This window comes from Heptranchias perlo, chromosome 21 (assembly GCF_035084215.1).
Source record: "Heptranchias perlo isolate sHepPer1 chromosome 21, sHepPer1.hap1, whole genome shotgun sequence".
In the NCBI taxonomy this organism is placed as follows: Eukaryota; Metazoa; Chordata; class Chondrichthyes; order Hexanchiformes; family Hexanchidae; genus Heptranchias; species Heptranchias perlo.
This window is the reverse complement of record NC_090345.1, coordinates 28,057,070-28,065,836: the sequence shown is the minus strand read 5'-3', so window position 1 is coordinate 28,065,836 and position 8,767 is coordinate 28,057,070. Positions and strand designations below refer to the sequence as shown.

The 8,767-nt window shown below is 41.0% G+C and overlaps 1 long non-coding RNA gene across 1 annotated transcript; it reads right to left on the bottom strand.

Moving 5' to 3' along the window:
* Positions 1–2,320: 2,320 nt before the first annotated feature.
* Positions 2,321–6,284, bottom strand: LOC137340311 (uncharacterized). The gene is made up of 4 exons (XR_010966770.1): positions 6,238–6,284; positions 5,211–5,352; positions 4,269–4,350; positions 2,321–2,361 (listed from the first exon to the last, which is right to left on the bottom strand). It is a non-coding gene; the product is annotated as an uncharacterized lncRNA (long non-coding RNA).
* Positions 6,285–8,767: the final 2,483 nt, after the last annotated feature.

Below are 8,767 nucleotides of genomic sequence, written 5' to 3'. Positions count from 1 at the left end.
CAGAAAGTTATTCAGATAGCTGAGCAGCCTAGCCTGTAATTCGAAAAGTTAGGAATTGAGAAGAATTAGATGAACATATGCCTCTAATTCTGTTATCTTGTGTATCTAATTTGCTTCTGCACCAGTAACTCATACATCACAAAATCAAAAACAAAATACTGCGGATGCTGGAAATCTGAAATAAAAACAGAAAATGCTGGAAATACTCAGCAAGTCAGGTAGCATCTGTGGAGAAAGAAACAGTTAATGTTTCAGGTCAATGACCTTTCGTCAGAACTGGAAGAAGTAAAGATTTAACAGTTTTTAAGCAAGTACAGAGCCAGGGAAAGGGGTGAGGGAAGGAGGGGAGGAAAGAACAAAAGGGAAGGTCTGTGATAGGGTGGACGGGAGGAGTGATTAAATGACAAATAATGGTGTAAGGCAAGGAGGGTGGTAATGGGACAAGTAAAGAAACAAAAGATGGGACTAGAGGAACTGTAAATGGCAACATCAGAACATTACCTGCTGTCTGAAAAAAATGGGAGCAGTGGTTATGATCTGAAGTTATTGAAATCAATGATGGGTCCGGAAGGTTGTAAAGTGCCTAATCGAAAGATGAGGTGCTGTTCCTCGAGCTTTTGTTGAACTTCTTTAGAACAATGTGAGAGGCCGAGGACAGAGAGGTCAGAGTGGGAGTGGGACGGAGAATTCAAATGACAAGCGACTAGCAGGTCAGAGTCACACTTGCAGACAGAACTGAGATGTTCAGAAAAGTGATCACTTAATTTGCATTTAGTCTCCCCAGTGTAGAGGAGACCACACCGGCGTGAGCAGTGAATAGAGTATATTAAATTGAAAGAAATACAAGTAAATCACTATTTCACCTGGAAGGAATGTTTGGGGCCCTGGACGGTGGGAAGGGAGGAGGTGAAAGGGCGGGTGTTGCATCTCCTACACTTGCACGGGAAGGTGCCGTGAGAAGAGGAGTGGGTATTGAGGGTGATGGGAGAAGGGACCAGCTGTCGCGGAGGGAACGACTCCTTCGGAAGGCTGAAAGGAGAGGAGAGGGGAAGAAGTGTTTGGTGGTGGCATCGCGCTGGAGGTAACGGAAATGGCGGAGGGTGATCTGTTGAATGTGGAGGCTGGTGGGGTGGAAAATGAGGACCACCTATCGTGATTCTGGGAGGGAGGGGAAGGGATAAGGGCAGAAGAACGGGAAATGGGATGGACACGGTTGAGGGCCCATGCTCACGGTGTGGTCACCTCTACATTGGGGAAACCAAACACAGATTAGGTGGTCACTTTGCTGAACACCCCCGTTCAGTCAGCAAGCGTGACCATGAGCTGCCGGTCACTTGCCATTTTAATTCTCCGTCCCACTCCCACTCTGACCTCTCTGTCCTCCCTGTTCCAATGAAGCTCAACGAAAGCTCGAGGAACAGCACTTCATCTTTCGATTAGACACTTTACAACACTGATTTTAATAACTTCAGATCACAACCACTGCTCCCATTTTTTCGAACAAATGGTTCTGCTATTGCTATTTACAGCTCCTGTAGACCCACCTTTTGTTTCTTTACTTGTCCCATTACCACCCCCTTACCTTGCACCATCATCCTTTTTGACATTTAATCACTCCTGCCCTCCACCCTATCACAGACCTTCCCTTTTGTTCTTTCCTCCTCTCCTCCCCATCTCTTTTCCTGGCTCTGTACTTGCTTAAAAACTGTTAAATCTTTATTTCTTCCAGTTCTGATGAAAGGTCATTGACCTGAGGCATTAACTCTGCTTCTCTCTCCACAACTGCTACCTGACCTGCTGAGTATTTCCAGCAATTTCTGTTTTTAACTCATACATCACAGTTTGATTACATTCCCCATGCCACAACACAAAATCAGCAAGAATTTTTTTTCCAGTTCCTGAGGACAGCATTATAAGAGATGTCCCTTCTCCTCTCTATCGATTCTCCAACACCCCGAAAGTAGGGATAAAAAAAACATTCATTTTTTAAAGAGTGATTCCATGATATCAAATGCACTCACCGAGAGAGAAAAGCTCCCACACCCTGTGGGCTCAATTTTAAAATGTCCGTGCGGGTGCGTTGGGAGCAGGGGGAGGCTCCGAAAATCATGGAAGTGAGCAGTGGGAAAGGAAACCGGCTCCAACATGCCGACCTCCGCGTCTCACAAAGACGCATCTATGTGCGCGCGCCCGCACCGGGAAGTCCCGCAGGCAATTAAAGCCGGCGGGATGATAGTTAAAGAACCAAATGTACCTCATTGAAGTACTTAAGGTAGTTTATTTCTGACATAGTAGGTAGTTAAACTGATTTTGCACTTACCTGGGCGGCTTTCCCATGGTTTCCGATTCACTCCTGAAGGACTGGATCAGGCAAAAATAAAGTAAAGAGATTAAATAAAAAAAATATTTCACAGGTTAAAAAACAAAATAAACCTCCGTTTCAAACGATGACACCTGCACCCCCCCCCCCCCCGCTCCAATGTCTGATGTCTCAGCCCCTGATGTCTCCCCCACTTCTGACGATGTCCTATGCCCCCCCAATCTTTGTCCCCCTCCCAGATCTTTGTTTCCCCCCCTCCCCTACTCTCTGTTCCACTGCCCGATTCGGTCTCTCTCTCTCTTTTTCTTTCCCCCCCCCCCCCCCCACCTTGGCGTTGCAGCTCCTGTCGGCAGCCAGCCTGTCAATCAGGCTAGCTGCTGGGCGCAAAACCCGGAAACAACATTAAACATCATCAATTATCTTGCGATCGCTTCGGAAAAGGTAAGTTTTTTTTATTCGGGTTTGCCGCGCGCATCTTGACCCTCCCCCCTGCTGCCATCCCGCCACCATTTCAAAATTGAGCCCTCTGTCTCTGGTGTAGAACCATTCTCTGGTGTGAACCATTATGAGTTCAAGCTCTATGTAAGACCCGAAGGGACAGATGAATCCCGGATTCAGAATTTTTCTTTGAATGATTCATGGTGAATGCCCTATTCAAAATTCTGGTATGGATCCCTTCTAGTCTAATTATTTACCTGCATTACCTATTCAGGTTCACATCTATTTTAAGACCCAATGCTCATGATCTGCACGGAGTTTAGACACAATTGTCTCGATTTTAACCCAACCCGCCCAGCGAGAACCGGACGGGTTCGAGTCAGAAGCCCGATTTACACTCCCCGCCCGATTTTACGCCCCATTGCCTTCAGGGTGTAAATTGGGCATCCAACCCATACCCGCCTCAGAGCTAAAGTTGGTCTTCAGCAATAGCGCAAAATGGGCAATAGCATATCGGTAGCCCGTTTTACACCTCACCTGATTTTCTTTACCACAATGGAAAAGGAAATTGAGCACAGTGTTAACGAGCTGCTGGTTTGCTATTGCCTTTTTACGCTGTCGTCGAAGTCCAATTTTACCCCCAGTAAATTAAGATGTACCATTTCTATAGGCAGAGTTCAGATAAGATGGCAATTGTCCTTATTCAACCCAAAGAGTTACTGCAAATATAATGTGTACCCGTATATTTCAACATCCAATGTGTCGAAAGGGTGGAACATTGGTTGTCACTTGGGAATTTAGCTGTGGAACCAGAAAATCAGCTGATTTTGCTGGCTTGGGGATCTTGCGTGCTGCTGCTTTTCTCAATGGTGCTGTTTAATGCTGGGATGTCCCAATTAAAACAGGACAGTTAAGAGGTATGTTTCTAACCACTGGCCTCCTATAGATGCAGAAGTCAAACATCTTCCCATTAAAGAGCCAAAAATAACAGGTACATTGAATTGATAGGTTTATACAAAACTATAAATAGGATGAGGGCAATTCTACATCAAATGCATCCAAGTTAGCTGTACAATGTATGTTTCCTGAACAGATAATCCAATTTAATGTTTAGAATTGGGTGAGGCACAGGATTAAAGTGCTCTAGGACCTGGGTTCAAATCTAGTCCTGACAGATGATATGAAAACTATTAAGGGGTCAAAGAGAAATAATTGTGGGGAGTTTGATATTGGCTCCCAATGGATAATATAACTTCACAATATAAAGTTACCCAAAATTCAACACCAATTATGAAGTCTTATTCCAAGAAGTTATTGTTGATGTAGGAAATTTAAGAAGCACTTTAATGTAGTAAGAGGAATATGAGGAAGGAATTAAGGAAGACTTTTGGGATCACATAGTCGGGGCTCTGAATTGATCTGGTCAATGCCATATTTGGTCTGGAAGCTCATGATGCTGACACTGGGTAGGAAAAGGAAAAAGTTCCTTACCATAACTCAGGAAACTTACTTCTTAATGACTGCAGAATTCACCCCAGAATACGTTCAAAAAATTCAGGATGAGAACTCAGGCCTCAATTCTGTTTTCATGCCTGACATGCCCAAAATGGATAGAGTGGTTTCAGCAGATTATACAGAAATATCTCTATGTGGCATCCCCTCAGAATATGATATTGGATTGCTGGTGCCCTTATCACCAAATTGGTGCAATTTGCAACAGCTTTCCAATTCATTTTAGTAAGGAACATCACAACTGCATTTTAAAACACCAATAACAGAATGGCTTCACTTTTCTTTCCTGTATGTAATCTGTACCTGTATACTGAAAAATAATTCACCTGAAATGTGTTCAAATACAACGTTGAGAGACTAGCACTTGCAGTTGAAATGAATAGGAAGCTGAGTCTCGTAAGTTAAGGTCTATGGCCCAGAAATTGCTTTAAAAAGAACGGTGAGCTCAACAGTGCTCACCGTTGTTAGTGGTGAAATCGAGGAACAAGTTCCGGCATTCGCACACGCGCAGTGAAACGCGGAAATCAACAACTTCCTCCTACTGGTGCATCGGCCATATGGCAGCTTCGAATTAAAGGGATATTGCCGGCTGAAATCAGTGGAAACAATGAAGCAGCGCCAACTTGCTCTTCTGTCCAGCTAGAAAGTAACTAATATCGCCACAATACAGTTACGCTTAAAATACCAGGTCTAAACTAAGTTTTAACAGCACGGTAAGTGATAATAAGTGCCAAACAACTAAAAATTAACTTTTAAAAATATGGAGTCTCATTACTCCTTATTTTAATAGTTTTTGGTCACTAAAAAAAAGTGTTTTTAATTTTAAAACAAATTTTGTTTTTTTTAATTTTTCCCTTCTGTTTCTTTTATTTAATTTGACTATTTCTTACCCTTTTTTTGCTGTCTATAACTGTTTGTACAAGTGATTTTAGTGTTGTACCTTTCACTTCCTTGATTTTACGTTCTAGCTTGCAGAAACTCTTCGCAGTTGCAATCTGATTGGTCGAGGGGAGAGAGTGATCCACTTGCTTCTCCCATGGGTCCTAGCTTCGCTGGAGCTAACGCTGGGCTCTTTTCCGCATCTAATTAGAGGAAGTGCAGCCAGTAAAGACCACAGTAAGTTAGTGGGTTAGTATAAATCTATGGAGTGGTGAGCGTTGTTGGTTCGCTGCTCCGAGCAATTTCTGGGCCATTATTTTTTCTATATCAGGATAGCTCTTTCTTACAGTACTTACTCAGTCAATTGGGCAACCACTGAAGCCAAACCCTGCAAAGTACATGCACTAGTTGGAGTTAAGGCAAGTGATGCTGTTGGCTCCTCCACAGCCTGGACCCTAGATCAGCTAGCTTGGCTCTCAAAGCCAGGGTTGTCAGTTTTGGCTGACAGTTCTGACAAACTCATCGCACATGAGTGCAGGTTAAATTTGGCTTGTCCCTTTACCCATAGAGATGTGGGTGTATTATTACCTTGCTACTGTGCCACTTACTAACACACCCATTAAGCTTTACAGGAAACAGTTATCTAAAGTGATGAACATTACTTGAGTTATAATTTCAGGGTGATTTTAATAACCATTTACAGGAATGCTAATTACTGGAAACATAACATACCTCTACATTTAAGGTTAGAACACAATTTTATAAATCAAATTGAGCACACTAAGACATGATATGATAGCAATAATTATTTTAGAAGTGTGCATTATTGATAAAATAGCATGCTTTGCATCGCTTCAATGCACAAATGAATTCTGAAGTATATTATTCATCACTAATGTTGCCATTCATTATTGCTTAATTAAAAATAGACTGGGGTCAACATGCATAATATAGTAGACCTGACAGCTCAGAACATTGCAGATATTGTTTCTTTCTAAGCCTTTATTTTAATCAGTGGAAAATATTTAACATATAATTGCATTCCCTGCATATGAGGAGACCAACATCAAAAAAAATTATTAAAATACCTTTCGGAGGTTGAAGACAAGACTGCTTATACAGTTTTCACTGTCAGCCAAATGACATGTTTCCGATGCTCATCTTGTTTGCATGTAAGAAGATTCACACTGTGTCTATGTTCTGCCAGAACACAGCATTAAAATGAGCAGTTAGTACAAATCAGCCATAAACATGGCATATTTGTTAGACTGACAGAAGTCGCTGTGAGTTCCCTGGTGCAGTTTTTAAACACTTGGCATGCTGCACGCAAAAACTGGGGAGGACTGCGTGTGCATCATTTGGGCCTGAGTGCAATGCACTTGAAATAATTACTTTAATCAGCAAAAGTTAATTACTTTAAATCATAAATTAATGGCAGAGCATTTGGCAGCGCATGATGTGTGTGGCGAGGCTGTCATGCAAAATCACAGGTGAACCTGCGACCCCTTCACATCATCACTGGATGGAAAGGAGAGAGTCTACAGTGTATTGAGGTTTATTGAATTGAAAATGATAAGCTTTCTTTGACAAAAATTGCACTTCATACATCCTTGTTTTGCTAAGGGAAACTAATCTCAGTATCACTTATCAAGTGATCATAAACAAACAGATTGTTTATGAGCTTGTGCTGCTGGGACATTTGTCCTTGATAATGATTATGATTATGATTTTGATAAGTGATGCCTGTTTTATTAGAGGTCATTAACCTTAAACATTTAAAGATAAAATATATTGCAGTAAGACAGAGCAGCAAAAGGGAGCATTGTACATTTAATCTTTTTTCTAATTCTTTGTAGCTGTAATATCATTTCTGATCCAAAATAAAATTAAAATACTAACAAGTTTATATTTGAGGTTTATTCAGTTTAAACTGCCAATGAGAGTGTGGGCACTTTTCCTAATTCCATTGTACAAGACTGCGTAGCCTTTTTAGTTCTGTTTTTTTTCCAGTGTGTTTAAAATTAAATACACATAATTAATAGGAAATTGGTCAAAAAAAGTAATGCAGGGAATTTTAAATTTTCATCTTCATTAGTTAAATTACAAACTCCGGGTTACAAGGTAGTTAATGGAAAAAAAACTGAAGTAGCCTTTCCTTTTTGTGGATGTTGCTTAAATACACTTGTTTATGTGCAAATATTGAGAACTGCACTGGAAATCATTTGCTGAAAAGGTAAATTCTGGACGAGCTAAAGAGGGAAAACAGATGTCTCTGGACATCAGCTGTTCCTATAAACTAGGTTAAGCTTAAATGCTCGGTTCTAACTATATATGAAAACACCTAATAGTTTTGGCTGCTTAAGCAGGTTTTAGATGAGGACTGATGACAGAAGCTGGAAGGAGCACCATCACATGCTGCATACATTTGTAATAATGATGTGATATAGCTAAATATTACATGTATCCAGGCCATTCTGATGGGGGGACACACACTGAGACTCCATTTTCCCTTTTCTCTCTACTCTTTTGTATTTCATTTGACCCCGTTTCTCTGATGACAGGAATCCCCCTGTGTTCAGGGGTTATTTGGCTTAACCACTAAATTTTAGGCGTAGATAATGGTATGAACATGCTGCGGAATAATGATTCCTGTACCAGAAAGGAATGTTTTATATTTGTTTAGCCAGTTTTATGTTCTCCTTTAATGCGTCAATGTACCTTCATGTCGCAGTAAATTGCCAAGCATGGAAAAAAAGTCAGAAGCATTAGAAATGGGCTTATCCAATAAATAAAAGAGATCTTGCCACCCACCCCACTTTGGTTTATTCAGCCCCAGTGGCAATTTTCTATCTTGTGTTCTGACAAAGCAGGAAGTGGATACTTGATGCATAATTCACGTGATCAAATTCATTTTAAAAAATTGCAAGAAAATAACCACCAGAACACCGATTTTTTTTGTCTGAATATTTTTCTAACTTTTTACCCCATTAAAAGTTATTCTTCTCTATTATTTATATCTCCTCATCCGAAGTACAAGTCTCTGACTGAAAGTCAGGCAACCTGCTTCCAGCCCATTCTTAATGTTGCCTTTTAGTTAGCCTCTACAAGATGAACAAGAGAGACTTGCCCTCTGGTTTTCCCTTTCGCCCTGTAGGGAAGTGCCTAGGCCTCACTCAGCATTGTCTAATAATAACAGAACTGAAATTGCTCATTATTATTTGGGGAATCACAAGCACAAAGCTATATCCTACCACTGTGCGTAATACCCCATGCCATTGTTTTTTGTTTACATTTTTACAGGGAAGCATGCACTGCTGCCCCCTAGAGGGGAAATTAAGTGGTACTTTGAAATTTGAACCCAAACCCAGTCTAATCAAATCTGTTGGTTCAAAGCTCACACTGGTTTGACATTTTGATCCTGTACTATTTTTACCCTATTACACTAATGCCACAACTGAATATTCTTTTTTTTTGTGTTCTCTTTTCTCCCCCTTCCCTGAAAATGATGACTCATGCTGCCATACAGTTCCATAGGTGCCAAAAGCCTTCCTTTACTTTGTCCAATTGGCAGTTCTTCATCTGTGAAATTAAACAATGACTGTCAACAAGTGATTTAAC